General features: G+C 43.7%; 1 protein-coding gene across 1 annotated transcript in view; it reads left to right on the top strand.

Annotated features, from left to right (window-relative positions):
- Positions 1 to 4,983: 4,983 nt before the first annotated feature.
- Positions 4,984 to 16,968, top strand: part of PLPPR1 (phospholipid phosphatase related 1) — a 117,399-nt gene continuing 105,414 nt past the window's right edge. Inside the window, exon 1 of the mRNA XM_057383144.1 lies at positions 4,984 to 5,172. The gene's annotated coding sequence lies outside the window, so the exon portion shown is untranslated. The remainder of the gene's footprint in view (positions 5,173 to 16,968) is intronic.

The raw sequence follows: 16,968 nt of genomic DNA, 5'->3' as shown, positions 1-16,968 counted from the left end.
TTGTTTGTGAGTGTATATGTAAACATATAGAGGTAGTTTGGGTTTTATTTTGCTAGAAAGCATCAATCTGATGATGAAAAGGAGAAAGCTGTTTCCTCACTCCTTAAAGGGTGAATAATTTGGACTATTCTCTGCATTGCAAGGTGTCTTACTCATTGTATTCACACCCCTCTTTGTTCCCACTCCCTGTGAATCTTCTCCATGGTGAAGACTTTTCTGTGACACTGGCAGCTGAAGGATTTTCATACCTGTAGCAGCAATGTGACATGTTAGAAAGAAGCCTACTCCCTCTCTGTGGGTTTTAACTTGCGCATTATGTTTGAATCCTTTGATGTCAGATAAGAAACTGGTCTTTGTCTTTAGCCTACTGAGTGTTTAATGAGAAACAGCAGCTCCCATCACATGCCCTTGTGGCCAAGAGTCTGTTTGAGGGAAGGTTTGGGCACAGCCTTGTTTATGAGGCTGGTCTTCCCTGAAGCTGAAGTGGGATGCTGTTATCTTACACTGGCATAACAGATGGTGCATTTTCCTGTGACTAATTTGCTATGCAGTGCCTCATCTGCAAAGAGTGAGAGGAAATCCTTGATGCTTCTCTGATACTATCTCTTTTCTCCAGGTCTCACCAGCATTCCAGCACTGTAGTGGTTGGTCTGGCAGAGTCCAGCAGAAAGTGCTCTTGACCTCCTTCAGGACTTTGGCAATGTGCCAGGTCACTCACAGCTGCTCATGAGAGGCTTGCTTGGGCTGCGGTTCGACTCAGGAGAGCTTGGCCTCTCTGCCTGGCTGCTGTGGAGACAGGTTTACAGAATCACGCAATGGTTGGAATTGGAAGGGACCTTTAAAGGCTACCTCATTCCAAGCCCCTTGCCATGCACAGGGACACCCTCCACTCAACCAGTTTGCTCAGAGCCATGACTTTGAATGTTTCCAAGGATGGGACATTCACCACCTCTCATGGCACCTCTGCAGTCTGGCCCTTGCCTGATGCAGAGTTTCACATCGGGTCAGGGATGCTGCTTCCTTCCCAGCCCCTAGGGAGTTTTCTGGATGTGATGGGGGCCTGCTGAGGCTCCCTCAGATATCAGAGAAACTGGTCTTTGTATCTCTGATACAAGGTAAACATGTAAATCTAGGTTTTAAGAGGCTTTAGTATTACAGCTCAGGAACTTGGTCTAGTAAAAGGTGTTCTTGCCCATGGTAGTGGGGTTGAAACGGGATGGTTTTTAAAGTTCCTTACAACCCAAACCATTCTGTGATTCCACAACTCAGCAATGTTCCCTGCTGTTGAGACAACAAYAACTGACACAATTAAGTGTACTGCATGTCCTTAACCAGGAACATCTGTCACCAAAACAGTGGTATGGCTAAGTCTCTGCCCTCCAATAAGGGGTGTGTAATGTCATTTCAAGACAGGAGAAAATAAACCATAGTGGAAAGGAATCTGCCAAGCATGAATTTGCTGGCAGCTCTGTAGTAGTCAGCCCCTGGTCCCCAGAGTGACACCTGACCTGCCATCRTGGTCACACACATACCTCTAGGATCTTTGCAGTTGTATCCTAATTTTGCTTAGGCAGAGCTGATTGGTAATCCATCATTGCTGCCTGACAGAGATGATTAAGTTAGTGCAGTGTTCTTAGACAGAATGTATTCAGTTAAAAAAAAAAAAAGTAAAATCCCCAAATAAGTCCTAAAACTATTTTTCATTACTTGGTTGCAAACTTTTCACTTCTATGTGGCCTTGTACACAAATCCCACAGCTGCAGTTTGTTYGGTGCATGTGTATGTTGTCATCATCTTGCACTGTGCATGAAGGTGTTGGCATGAATTAGGTGTGGCTGCTCTGGACAGTGAAACATTCAGAAGTTGATCTGGATTCAAAAAGCTTTGCAGGAAGTCTATAGTTTTGCAACTGAAAAGGCCATCAGGGCAAATTTACAGACACATAGTAACAGTGAGGCCTTAGGTTGAATTCTTATGCACYAAACTCCGATGTCACTTCATCTGAAAGTTTGTATGTATTCACACTGCTGTGTGAAGAAAGTCAGATGGGGACACAGAGACACACTTAGCAATTAGAGAGACAAAGCAAGAAGTGCTGATTCTTTCTGCGTTTTGAGGAAATTGTCTCACAAAATTAGCAGCAAGCAAATGCATGCTATATATAGCAAACACTTACGTTGTCACTATAAGTATCCTACTACAATACTTGATGGAGTAACCTATGATTATGGTGACACAGATTGTCCTGGATTTCTGGGTTGCAGCTATCCAAACACTCAGGCAAGCAAATAGCATTGAGCATGTTCTGCAACTGGCTTCAGTGGAACGACGCGAACAAGAGTCAGAATGTGAGATGTGCTATTGGGGCTTCTAATGCAAAGAAGATAATCAACTACTACGAAAAATTTAAAAAGAAAAGAAAGTAAAAACCAGCTCTGTGAGTCCATGGGGGAAGCACACGTTTGTGACGAATGTTGCTGCACTCATTCTTCCATGAAGATTTACAGATTGCTGAATAGTTGCAATCCAGTCTTCAAACTACAAGGATAAAGGAGCTGACAGATAATCTGTGCCTACCAGTGAATTATCATTGATCAAAAACTAAGGTTTGCTGCTTTCAGTAGCAAAATATGAATCTTTCTCCTGTAGTASGCATCCTTGCCTCTTTTCTGCCTACTGCAGAGAGTTGCACATTGCCCACCGGAWTTCACTACAAACGTGGGCGTGAATCCTCCCAGCAAGTTGGGCAACACACTTTGGTTACCAGCTACACTCTGATTCAAAACATAAATGTGTAGTGATCTCTAAAAAGGAGATTAGTATCTATTTAAGCTACCAGGCTAGGTATATTTTTTATGGGAAATRAATGCATATTGCAATCTAATGAACCGGGCATCTCTGTAAGTCCCACTCCAGGTGCATGGTGCTAAAACAAGAGACTTTRATTGTTCTGGAGGCAACACGTATTGATGAGAGACTGCATTAGTTTGTTTGCTGTGGGGTGGGGTCATGTCCCCTGAGACAGAGGATGCAGTTCCTCATATTTACTACTTGGCAAGTGCTTCTGGTAAAAGATTATTCTTGTTTGCACTTCTCTGTTTGTTTTCTCTTTTGTTTGCTTGTTTTGTTCTCAAATGTTCCTCCTATTAATACATCTTCTGGAACTGCCTGGCCTACTTTAGGCTAAAAATAGCCCTTGTTGCTACTGCTGTAGCTCCACGAAAGCTCCACAACAACCACGCTAGGAAAGAAAGCCTCATGCCCAGCTGAGCTTCCCCAAAATGACAAGTGGGTCAGAAATCCATATGACCAAAAAACATGAGGAAAACAAATCATGCTTTCCTGCTCTGCATCTACTAGGCTTGGTGATGGTGTAAATTGGGGAAGAAGCAGAAGGGTATGGGAGTGCTTTGCTTTCTCTCTGCTTCCTCTACATCCTTAAAGGACAGTAGATGCCTCTCACAGAGAGAAACAATGGAAAAAACAATGAAACTGCAGGGATGGGAAGCTGCAAAGAAAATAATTTCTTCTTGTTTGCAAGCAGTCACTCTTGAAATTAACAAAATTCGATCGATCTCTCAGTCTTTGGGTATGACCAGACCAACACTACTGATGCTGTTTCCCTGCTTCAGTGAACAAAGGTATCTCTCAGCCTTCAGTGGGCTGTCTGTGCTCTTACAAAGGAAAAGGGCTTTGGATACACAAATGTTTTCCTCTGCATTGCAGCAGACAAAACTTAACACTTCTCAAGCCTTGAGTAAGTAAGTTTGCACTGCTCCTCTGGGTGCAGTCATCGGTCTGTGTGGTCCCTGGTTTGTACTGGTAGGACACAAAGACTCTGGGCTCAGTAGTGATCTCTGGCAAGTCACCTCATTCCCATGTGGCACCGTGTGCCCTGTCCACGAAATGGTGGGGYAGAGAATACCCAAAAATACTTCTGCAAAATATCTTGGCAACTGAATAATGAAATTCCATTGATCCACAGATAAAAATTATCTTGGCATGATTTACTCTAACGTGTAGGCGCTATTTCTTTTTCAATTTTACACTTTAGACATATTGACAAGAACATGTCACACACTTGTGGGAAGCCAGGACTCCGTGCTCATTTGCAGTAGAATAACTTCTGGGTCACTTCTTTTCTTTGCCCTGCCAACTAGGAATTTAGCTTGAATGTAGTTGGGGTGGCACCATTCTCAGTTATAGTAACACATCTGWGAGTTGGAGGCAAATCTAAGCCTGAGACAGAGAAGGCACAAGCTACTCTCCTTGTGTTCTGAGAACATAAGGCAGTTTGTTGAGGATGAGCCCGTGTTAGGCACCCTAAGTTCTGAGTCCTGATAGCCCCCAGGTGGACAGGGTAACAGATGGCTTTAGAGTTCAGGACCACAACACTGTGCAGCAGCATTGCAGTCCTGCCCGATGCCCTGCATGAGGCATGGGGAAGGGGGCACGCCAGCATTGCCAGGGCCAAGGACCCGCACCCCACCCCATGGCCCCTCTTTTGCTCCAGGGCTCATCTCACCCAGTGCTTCCCCAGGGATTTGGGGCACCAACCCCGCTGCGGGTCATCCAGACGCTATTCCTCTCTCCCCGATGTAGTCCTGCTGTGGTGATGCAAGCGAAGCCCCTGCACCATCGTAATCCCCACGGCGGGACGGGGGCAGGAGCAACCGGGAGAGATGTCGGGCTGCCTCCAGCCTCCGCCGGCCACCCCCGAATGCAGGTAGCGATGCCCCCGAGCGCCGGACCCTGCTGCAGYCCCCAGGGGAGAGACAGCCCCAGAGAAGGGGCCGACCTGGTAAACCGCGGCTGCTCTGGGGGTCCCGCTCCCCCTCCCTTCTCTTCCGCCCGCCTCTCCCGGCCGGCCCCTGTCCCCTCCCTCCGCCCCGCCGCCGGGCGGGGGCTGGAGCGGGGTCCGGTGCCCRGGGAAGCAGAGGAGGAGTGGCGGGCGGCGGGGAGGGAGCTGCGCCGGTTCTCCTCCGGGCAGCGTTGCGGGAAATCGGGGCGGGAGGGGGCGAGGAGGACGAGGAAGCAGGCGGCGCAGGGAGGGAATCCCGGAGCCGGCCCTCCCCGCCGCGGCGGAGGGCGGACCACGATGCCCGGCCGGCGAGCGCTGCCCGCCCGCCCTCCCGGAGACCGCCGCCCGTAGCGGGGCCGCCGCGCCGCGGGGTGAGCGGGGCCGGGGGCGCGGGGGATGCCCGTGCAGGACCGGCGGACGCGGGGGTGCTGCGGAGGGCGGCGGGAGCCGGGGCGAGGCGAGGCGGCGGCTTCCCCGCGCCGTGCTGCAGAGCGGGCCGGGATGCGGGATGCGGGATGCGGCGGGTCGGTGCCGGGGATGGCGGGAGCGGCGCGCGGGCATCGCGGCTTTTCCCGCGGCAGGTGCCGGGTGACCCCTCGCCCGCCCTTCCCTTTCCCGMGGGATTCCTCCTGGGAACACTCCTGGGAACCCCTCCCGGGAAGGGGTTCCGTCGCTGCCGCCGGTGCCCCCAAGCCGCGGGGCCATGCGGGTGGGCTGCGGTTCGGGAGGAGGCTGCGGCGGCAGCAGCAGGGCGTGATGGACGCGCCGCATGCGGGGAAAGAGGGTTTGGAGCAGAGATGCTAAAATGTCACCGTGTACGATGTCCCTGTCAGGTTTGGATGCTTTGAGAGACCCCTGACACTCGGTCTTTTTGCATCTCTGGAAAACCTCTGTGGTAGGGAGAGAAATGCAGGCGTTTTGATCAGCTGTCATTGACAGCTTGCAGATAGTGAGAGGAGATTTCCAAGCTCTGGGGTTGTACAGTAGTTCTCTGKCTCCTTCTGGGTGAGTACTTGAGAAATAAATGTGTCAGAGTAACAGCACTGGTTCTGCATGCGGTGTGGTCTTCTGTGGGGTGTGAAGGCATCTGGGACATTGTAGGGACTCCAGCAGACATCCCCCTACTGCAAATGAGGTGGGTATGGTGAGAAAAAGCATAGATCATGGCTTTGTGCACAGATTTCTGCCTGTTTCTATTTGGGCACGAGAGAGGGTTTTTTAAAACCTTTCATTTTTTTACAGTGAGGTTTTGTGATTGATTTGGGAAGGAAGGTTTCCATAGGAGTTACTGCAGGAGGGATTACCCCTGAGGCTGGGGGTTCTTGGTGTGATTCCCCTCAGCCTTTGAATTTCAGGATCCCGTTTATTCTGCAGACATTGCTGTGGACCTCCCTCTCTTCTAAATCATCTCTGCTGCTCTCAGGTCTGATTTTTGGGTTAGCTGTTTCTAAAACTAGATACTGGTAAGACCTATGGGGAAGTCCTTTATACATTCGTCCACAGGTAACTTTGAATGTATTGTAAAGAGGAGAATCTGCTTTCAAGCYTTGACATGGGAGGAAAAAGGACAAAATTTACATCAGCTGAGGATCTGTCAAGTACTGGGAGCTATGACAACAGCTCCTTACTACCTTCCCTGATTTATTTGTATTCCTTCCTCTCCTTCAACTTTCATTGCTGGCTCTCACGTGGCATATTTCAATGCTGGCTTATGCCCACTCTGGGCAGAAAACCAGTGATGCTGAAAAAGATGCTAAACCAAGGTGAAACAGAAAGGATGATATTAAGTGGCATTTTTCCTTTGATGGTGGATGTGAACTTGTTTCAGCATACACATACAACAAAAACCTGGTCAGAACTGTGCTGGTTGTTGGTGACTATTGACCTGTTTCCACACACAATAAAGATTTTTTTTTCTTTTTGATTGATGAGACATCAGAGGAGAGAAGGCTCAAGTGGGACACTATATCCTTAATTCCTCAGCTGTGTAGTCACATATGCTCAGTTAGAGAACCTTTTGCTTGGTCTATAACTTGGAGACATTTTGTCTGGGTTTAGAGGGTTCAGCAGCAGGAGAAGGAGACTTTGGAATTTTCTATTGATTTTTAATTTTTTTAGTACTGTACCTCAATTTTCTTTGACAGCTTTGGTTGTCATGAAAAACTTTGGTTTTTTTTTCCTTTGCTCACTTTTTCCTACCTCTTTGTTCAATGGTAGGAGTTTGCCTACCATTGTACTCCATTGTGGYTTTTTAAAATTGGCAAACATTTCCGTAAGTATTACTTCCATCAGATGCTATGTTGAACTGATTAGCCTACTTTCTCATGCTCTAGTTTTTCTTCTTAATACTTTCTGCAGCCACAAATATTYTGCAATTGTGTGGGTAATACCACAGCATGGAGGACATGTGTTTTTCCAGTTGTGTTCAGGAGGAGGTGTTGAGAATATCACTTCGGGATTTTATTGTAGTATTGTCACCTATTGTGTCATTACGCCCTCAAGATATGCCAACTTCTCTAATGGAAAACAGCTACCTGTGATCAGGTCTTAGAAGAAATATTTCTTTAATCCACTAATGCTGTCCTATGTGTGCTGGGTGAAATTGGGGTGAAATAAACCTTTTCTTTTGGTGAGTCTTCAAGAGTAACATATGCCTTCAAGGTTATTTTTCCCCATCCTTGTTTCCTCACAACAAAGGTAGAACAAAGATAAATTCTGTAGTGCTGATGCCAGAAGGCTTATGAGCCTGCCTTTTCTCTTTCCTGGTCTGTKACCAGCAAGTCTGTGATACATAGTCAATTCTCCACTAGTTTTCACACAAGTGTGGTGAAATCAGCTGTGTCACCTTGTTCTGAGTGGCTGCAATCTGAATACTTATTTCTTAGGAAGTAAGTGAGGACACCCCAGATTATTACTTCTTTTGAAATGTTTGCTGTATTTTTAGACCACTGCTTTCCAGGTGAGAATGGAGATTTTAATTCCCACGTGAATTAAACCAGTTCAGTTGTATTTTGTTTGGCAGCTGGTGGGTTAGTTCTCCAGAACTTCCTGCATAGTTCCTGCTGTGGCTCTGACTAGGTGTCAGTGATGCTCTGTGCYTTGAATTTCCCAGCTCTGGAGGAATTCCATGCTTTCCAGATAGCCTGGCTTGATGTTACTTYGAATTGTTCAGACTTAGCCCTGTACCATTCACAGGACATTTTTTTAAATGTTTGTTTTGTTYTGTTTTAGTTTATTTGTTTTGTTTTGTTTTTAAACTGATCACTGAAAAGACTGGGTGCCAACATCAATTTGCAAACCTAGTTCTTTTCTGAAGAACGCCTAAAGCTCTTGGTGTCTTTCATAAGCAGATGTTTGGATGGGGAATAAAGACAAAAATAATGACCAGTATGTTTATTGTTACTAGTGTTCAAAGTTGGTGCTGAGGCTTGCTCACATGTCCTCTCTTCCCTGTTTAAGTCTTGTTTTCTACGTCTGCATATACAGAGGGAAACTTTCTTTTCAGTGTTTTTCAGAAAAGCTTGCTTGGCAGTAGCTGAGAGACTCATTGTGGGTGTCATTATTGTTCATGATGCATGTCCTGATTTTGAAAATCTCATGCTTTTGTTAAAATTGTGTTACCATCAACGTCTGTTGGATGGACATGGGATGAAAAGGAGAAGMTACAGAAGCTGACTTCTACTATTTACTCTGATTAATCATTATCCGAGTTGTTAGATATTGGGTCAACATTCACCTCTTTTCTCCCTTTTTGGAAACCCCCCTTTATTGTACCTGTCAAAACAGAGCTGAATAGCTGGCCTATGCTGTAAACACTCAGATGTCTTTACAAGAGCATCTAATGACAGAACAAGGGGGAATTGCCTCAAACTGAGACAGGGTAGGCTTAATTAGATTTTTTTTTTAAAAGAAAAATTCATTCTGAGGATGGGGAGGAACTGGCACAGGTTGCCCAGAGTTTGCATGCCTCATCCTTGGAAGTGTTCAAGGCCACTGAGCAGCCTAGTCTAGTGGAAGGCGTCCCTTCTCATGGCAAAGTAGTTGCAAGTAGATGGTGTTAAAGGTTCCTTCCCACACTGTGATTCTGTGAATCACATGTAAAAGTGATGTGGACAATTTCACACAGTCCTAGGGAGTAGAGGGTAGCATCATTCATACTGTTGACTTGTTGCACTGCTTTTTTTGCTGGTAAGTAAGTGGATCAATGTTTGTCCAACCTCTTGAAGTACAAGGTAACATTCCTTACCCAAGTGGGTATTCTCACTTTTATTTTGTTTCAGAAGGGTTGAACTGCATTAGTGGAGGGTACAGCACAGCCCATAACAGCATCTGGAATGTGTTTTGGAACTGCCGTATTTTCTGGTTATTGTGAAAGTCATACAGCGCTGATCAAAGACAACATTAGTCAGAAATAGATGGCCCCAAGTGGAGGAGTGGGGACAGAATGGGCTTGTATGTGTGCAACAGTGTTTTGATCCATTTTCCTGAAGGATTTKTGCTGTTATTCCCATATCTTAACCAGAGCTAGAATTAGCTTCAAGGCAGATTCATGTGCAGAAATGTTCTGATCATTGATTTAACATCTCCTCTAGGGATCTGAGGACCATCATAAACTGTAAAGTCATGCCATTCATTGCCAAATAACAGAATTGTGTCTGCTTAATACAGGTTTAAAGTTAGCTGTAGGCTTGGATACCCCTTGCATTTGAAGTAAGGTTTCTTGTGCTTTTTGTGCTTTGAAGGTGTGTTATTCATGACTGTACAGGGTTGTTACCTTGCCACACTGCCACACATCCTCCTTTAAGCATTTGTTTAAATGCACCCTTTCTTTGATTTTATTTTCTCCTTGTTGTGCTCTAGCAAGTGAAAGGCTAATTCTTTGCTCAGAAAAGTTGTTTTATTGAGGAGCAATGGTTGAAGTTAATGGTTCTTGCTGTTGAAGGCAAAGAGGTTTTACAGAATCACGGCAAATGCTTGTGAGACACCAACTCTTTTAAAAGCTCCAATTCCACTGTTACAATCTCAGAAGATAGAATTGATTTTGAAATTGAACTCTGCAAAATTGCAAAATCAAGCTTTGTTCCTGTCTGAAGACAGATCATGTRCAAGTCTCAAGAAACAGGTCTGAATCTCATGCTTGGTTGGCCCTGGCAGAGTCTCATGTGAGTGGACCTTAGAGCCTGTCAAAGCTAACAGGTTTCTAGAGAAGGTGAGGGTTGGACCCTCTTAGAATAGCTGCCCTTTTGAGTAATGCAAACAGGTGCATGAGATCACACTGTGAAATTTCCATAGGTGTTAATTTTGCTGCTTTTTACTGTTTGACTGAGGCTCCAGTTAATTCAGAATCCCGCTTCACCATCCATCAGTTCAAATCTATCAAAAAGAAAGACGGAGGAAAAAAAATCCAACTTCGATGGAAACACACACACTGCAAGAGGCAGTTGTATCACATTTGTATTCTGCTCTGTGCTGCTGTCACCTACGCTTGTAAAATACTCGACATTTTGTGACAACAAAATGAAGTACATTTAAYTTCCACATATACAATAATTTATTATATTTACTGAGTAATTGCTGGTAGCTCTTCTATGGTAACTTATTTTTCAGCCTGTTCCAGACTTCATTCCATTCCTTGTGCAAGGAGGGGGACATTTGGTAACACATGAACTATAGAGAAACAAAGCTATTTGTTCTCAATTAATTGAGTTATTTTGCAAGAAATTTGAAAAATATAACTCTCTATAATGCAGCTGGGATCCTTAGAGGATCCCATGTGAATAATTTATAGGAGAAAGGCAAAGTATTGGAAAAATTAATAGTTGTTGTAAAAGGATGTTTTTTCTCCTCTGAAACACCTAAATCACTCTCTATTGTGCTCAAAGCTTGCTTGTAATACCAACGAAACACACTCATTAACCTGTCAGAATAACATCGTTGTGATGGCAATGCTGTGTTTGGATTAATGAAGCCAGAAGATCAGTTTACATGAGTCTTGTAAAGGACTATTGCCTCTCACAGAGCAAACCTGCTGTACAACCTCACAGTCTCCTGTGCTAAAGCTCTCCTACCYCGTGGTATGCCATGCCAACTCAGCAAGCAGACCTCGGACGAACAGGACAGGAGCAGGATAGCCTATGAAATACAGGGCTGCAGGGTAACAGCTCCAGCAGACTGTCCCCAAATGCCATTTGTAGCGAAGTGTCCTCAAATATCTTTTGTTTCTTTGTAAGGAGGGTGCCCACAGATTACTCTCAGCACAACAGTTTTTCTGATAGAGGCACTCAAGKAGATGTCTTGCCAGTCACTGTACTGGAAATGCTATTGATCAACAGGGAGARCACACATGTRTTTAACAGGAGTGTTTGCACATCACCTTAGYGTCACTTACGGAGATGTCACGTAGCTCAAACCTTTGCTAGATTGCAGAACCATWGGTTGTAATCCACCATGCTGAAAAGCAGAAAAGATTTTAAAGAACTGGGTGTGAAAAATTTGTCAGTGGACTATTGTAGCAGCTGGAATATTCAGGGATTTGAATTGCTCGTAGAAAAGGGTCCATCTTAAGAAATACATGACAATAGTGGATATGTTTCTTAAAAGCAGGACTACATCAGGCAGAAGAAACCAGTCTCCAGCATTTTACTTCTGACACTGGGCTGAGTCAAGGGAATTTCAGTTCTYCACAGTGCAAATGTGAGCCGCAAACTGATGAAAGTTTCACATCGTTGCATCACTCACACAATTTGTTCTCAGTTATCTTGAGAATACAGTRAACGCTATTTGGAAAAATGTGAGAAGATGTAACAAAATTTGTCAGTGATGAAAGCCATCCCAGCTTCCTGAGGCTTTCACTCAGATCCTGCTGTTTGCTGGCTGCACAGGCTATGTACTCTGAATGCAGACAATCATAGAGGCATTTAGGCTGGAAAAGACTTGTAACATCATCCATTCCAGCCATTAAGTGGTGTCCTGGCTTCATGGCTGCAGGTTGGTTTTCTGTGCTGACGAGCATCCGACAGAGGGTAGCCCTTTGCAGCATCCTGTGGTTTTGGGAAAACTAGAGGTGGGTCATGGGTTGTGGCCACCACATTATTACTGTAAGGCTGCCAAAAACACAAGAGACAAATCATTTGTACATAATCATTTCAGGCACCACTACAGCAGCGAATGGAGAGAGGCCGTTGTTTATGTGGGTCTGTCACACACGGTACATCTGCTGCTGCCCTTGTGCATGCCCCAGTACGTGCAGCCAGCGACCAAAACATCTGAGAAACGGCTCGGAAACATTCAGGTATCCGAGGTTAGGTGAGGACAGCAGCTGTGAAAGGAAAGGAAATGAGGGGTTTGGTGATATCCAGCCTGAGCTTGATACARGAGCTGTTATAGCAGTGCTGAGGTGGCTGAAGGCCACATTAATCTGCCCGGCTATCCGTCCCAGAGGAGGTGTAATCCACATCAAAGAGACAGCACCTGGGCAACTCACGGGCTGTCAGCGGGCTCTGCTCTCAGGGCTGGGGGAGCTGGCTGTGCACTGCTGGCATCTGCTCACAGATTAGGCAAGGCAGTGGCAGAGTATTATTAATTCACAGGTGTTCATCAAGAAAAGCTGTGCCTATGCTGCAGGAGATAATGTTTAAAGAGAAGCTGTTCAAGCTTTGTGTGATGTGCATGAAAGTGGAGGAAATTTTACCTAGAAATGGTTGGTCTGTGGCTTTGTTTCTCTTATTCAGTTTCCATAGCAAAATAAAGTTCTGGAACAAACAGGTTTCTGCCAGAAAATATTCAGATTTGAAAAGTTTTGGCCCAAAACATTAACCAGAAATATGAAGCATACAATTTTTATATTTTTTAAACTTTTTTTTCCCTGCAGGGCTGTTTTTTGGGGGCCTTGTTTTATGTTTACTTAAAATTGCAAACGTAAAATTATATACCACTCTAAATAGCATTAGTGGGAGTGAGGATTGTTTGTTCTGTTTGTTCATTTCCAGTTGAGAGTGCAGGGGTTTATCTGCTTTTCTGTGTTGTGTTACTGCCATGAGTTTGACAGAGAAGATTCTACTCCTCACTTTGGTACTAGGGAAGAGATGTGGAGTTTAAAGCAGGAAAACAAATTAGGATCTAGTGAAGGTTCCCTATGTCTGCTAAATCTGTTTGTGTGCATGTCTATGTTCRTTATTTGTATTTTTAGAGAGAATTTCTTGAATTTGTGGTTCAGTGATGGAAATAACTGGGAGCTGGGAAGAAAATTTGGGTTGACCAAAGCTATATGCTGTTTTTCTTGCTAATAGGAGGAAGATAGGGCATAATTTCAGATACWATGAAATAGTTTATTTGCCTTGTATCACTGTTTTATCTCTTTATGGTTTGAAGTTCCTTTGAGTAAGAATTTTGTTTGCCCAGAGTTCAATTTTGAAACTACCTGCTGGATTTGATGACCAGAATTGTGTTCCCCAGCCCCTCTGGTGCTCTTTCTTTTCGATTCAGGAGTCCCCTTCAGAGAAGGGAAAGCATAGCTGGCAYTCAACAGAGCAGCTGTGGTGTGAACTGGGTGCATTGCATTTATTTAGTATTGCCYGTGGTGCCTCAGGAAGTGACTGTGTTTGTCCCTAAAGAAAAAGGACCACCAAAGGCAGATTTTCTTGCCACTCCAACAGCTCTTGAAATAAAAAATTGAGATACTCTATTTTTTTCAATAAAACTCATAACAACCTTGTTGCCTAAGCACGACCTCACTTCTAATCACCATAACAGTAATTAATAAGTTATTTGCATGAAAAAATATTAATGTCTGTCTGAACAAAGAGCAACAGAAAGAGGCCATGGCTGGAACAACAAAAAAAAGKAGTAAATGAGTTGAGCTCATTGTCCTCCTTCTTTGTTCTCTAAATAAGAATATTTGGATCAAACAAATGGTAAATAAACTTGCTGACATTTTTTCAATACCAGTAGCTCTGCATCTCCTGGCATGGCAGGCAATATTTTCCAGTACATAATGATCTGCAATTAATCTGCAGTCATTTATCCAATCAAAATGCTCATGTCTTTGGAATCAACACCAGTGGAGTGCTCATAGGAAAAAACAAATCTCTTATGGCATCAATTAATCCATTTCAAGAAAGAGCTCATTCTATAATGTCTTGCAGCCCAACAGTCCTATAAACATCCTTTCGGTGTTCAAAAACATCAGATAACTGATATTTGAGAATAATTACTAGGGATAGTTTTAGTAAATAATTGACATAAACTGAATTCCATCTTGGGTTAGACAAAGTCAATTTAGGGATGGATATTAGTACATCCCTGGTGATCTGGAGACAGACCAAAAATTTAAATATGTTGTTCCTTTGGCACATGACTGAAATATGTATTGCTCACCCATGTCCAGGACACCTTCAACACCCACATCATCGTTACCCTGACTTACCCTGTTGGACTATGAAGGGTGCTTTGAAATGATGGTGCTGCTTCTTGCCACACTCCTGGCAGCAGCTGAAGGTCCACGATATCAGTGCCCTCCTAGGACACCACTTCCTGCCTGGTCTCAGCTGCCTGATGCAGCACTGCAAATAGARTGACAGCCAAACAGGACAATAGGCTGCTTTCCTCAGGACAGTGTGGCTGTGTTGATAYGGATGCATAAACAGGGACTGACTTTTTCACTGCAGACATTGCATTAGCAGCAAGGAAATTTGCTTTTTTTTTAAAAAAAAAGGTATTTTTAAAAGTTCATTTCTGTTACTAGAAGTAGCTAGTTGATTAGTGTTTTAGGACAGACTGGTTTTTGGTTTTCTTTCTTGAAATCTATATTTGCTTATCAGACATTACCTTGGCTAACAAAGAAACTGTCTTCTTCAGTAATTTCTTCTTGGGAAACATCTTCATAACACTTTCTTAATGTTGGCATCAGTTTATAATGGTAAGGCTTCATTTATCTTAAGAGGAATTACTCCCTCGGCTTCATTTATAGAGTAGAGACAATATCTGCTGCTGTCAGAATCTCAGTCTGATCGATGTATCTGACAGTCATGAAAGATGACTTAATCTGGTCCAAAGTTATTCATAGGGTTCTTGGCTGAATAACTCAATGAAATAGTTTCACAGATCTAAAATGCATCACCYAAGAGCAGATATTTGGTTGCATTATTCCTCTTACGGGGCAGGAAAATTGGCTTGTAGGTGTGAACAATGTGAGTTCCAAAGACAGGAGGACTTGAAAAACTGGTAATTTTCAAAGAACAGAATGATTTGTTGAGTAAGAGACTACTTTTCATTATTCTTTTGATATGGATTTTCTGGTTTCAAAATTCCTGCTGAGATCATGCTGGTTCCTGGTTCTAAGATGTTGACCGTGGTAAAAAGGGCTAACAAAACAGCTGTTAAGTTTTAAATTCCATTACACAGGTCTCATACTAAGTTTTACCATGGAGTGCATGAAGAGCACCTTGCTGTTTGCAGTGATGTCAGATGGACTGATTTTTTAAAAGTATTGCTCTATTGTGGAACAACAAAAAGCAATAATTTCAAAATTGCCATTCCTTTTTCTTGTTATTCAAAGTGGAGATGGATAGCCATAGCAAAATTCTGACTGTTTTGCTTCTATGATTTCAATTGGCTTGATGGTCTTCAGCAGAAGCCAGTCAGAGATGCAGGTTTATCCAAATTAAATTAAAAGGGGAAAGTTTATTTATTTRTCTCTAAAAGTATTCAACAAGGGAAATAGAAATCAGGAATAAAATCTAGACTGTTTTGTGAGAAGAGATGAATGAGTCAGAAGTCAATGGCATGTTGATGAGAACAGAGAGAGAGCAGAGTGAGACCACTTTTTCAAGTAAAGCTCATGTCAAATCACAGGACAGAAGAGCTCATCTTGAGATGTTTGCATCCTGTGCCCCAGTGAATTGGTAGTRTCAATACCTGTGTGAGTTGTTGAATGGCTTCATGAGCAGAGAGAGATGAAGGAGATCAGGATCCCATAGTCCTCCCAGATCTCAGGCCAGGGCATTTTCTTTATGTGGTGCTTTGTCTGTTTTCATCTCCTCCATCCTCTTGTAATAGAAAAAAGTATTTTTCTCTCCTCTGTCCATCTTTTTTGCCCTCAAGCCAGATATGTGAGGTGTCCAGGACTCAAACCAGCCTTGTCCATCTCCATCCTGCTCAAAAACATTACATGTACCAGAACTCACAAGTTTTTTCTGCTTTAAATGAATATTTTGGTGTGACTATCCAAGCTGTGCAGTTCTTTTGGGGTTTGCTTACTTACAAGTATTCAGTGGCAAAGTTTTCAACAGCTTGGTCAGGTCCTTTTCAGGTTTGTTTCCAGCTTGGCTACCAGAGGAGTCTGGCACTCTCTGACCATTTTGCTTGGATGTTCAGCCTTCCAGCCTTGGCCTTTCTTAATACACTGGTCTTCTCAATCTTAATTTGCCTTTGTCAATGACATTTGATTTCATCTGCCTGTGATGGCGACAGAAGGAGGAAACTAAAACTTCCTCAGTCACTGCCTCATGTCAGAAAAGCAAATTGAGATTTACCGGGAAGTATTAGTTAAGGCATTCTTGGCAGCAATTGCACCTTTTGAGGTTTTTTTTAAAGCCTTCAGGGCCTCAGTGAGAGACTTAAAGTTTTATTCAAGTTATCAGTGATTCAAGACTGGTAGTTTTTAAAGTCATTTGCTTTTAAGYCTTCAAAGAGTTTTGCTGCTGTAAGGTTTTGTTGATAAGTTGTTAAGCGCAGCAGGTAATGGAAGTATTTCAGTTCAGGTGACTGACAGGTAGAAATTGGAAACTAATTTTCAGGATTTCTCTCCTTCTGCTTTAGTGCAGCAGAGGCAGTTCATGCCCTGTTTTATCAGTTTGTAAACAGTAAACAGTAGCTGAACATTTGAGCAGTGACAGCTTGCAAACAACTGCTGAAGTGCTGGGAGGGTGTAGCAGTTATGCTGAAAGTTGTGCAAAACTCCACATTTAATATATGCACAATATATCCATGTTTGATGAGTATGAATTACTGCAGATAGAGCTGGACTTTCAGTGGGAGGGGAGAAAGCARTGATAATGATACAAGGTGGAGGTAGAGAAGGAAGGGAATGGAATGGTGTTAAAAGTAGAGATTTTGTGAGCATCAGTTGTGTTGGCAATGACATGTTACTGGAATGAGAGTTGGTGTCT

The sequence above is a fragment of the Malurus melanocephalus genome, unplaced genomic scaffold (assembly GCF_030028575.1).
Source record: "Malurus melanocephalus ecotype Western Australia unplaced genomic scaffold, MMel_1.1 scaffold_608, whole genome shotgun sequence".
In the NCBI taxonomy this organism is placed as follows: Eukaryota; Metazoa; Chordata; class Aves; order Passeriformes; family Maluridae; genus Malurus; species Malurus melanocephalus.
The sequence above is the reverse complement of the archived record's forward strand: the minus strand, read 5'-3'. Positions and strand labels throughout refer to the sequence as shown.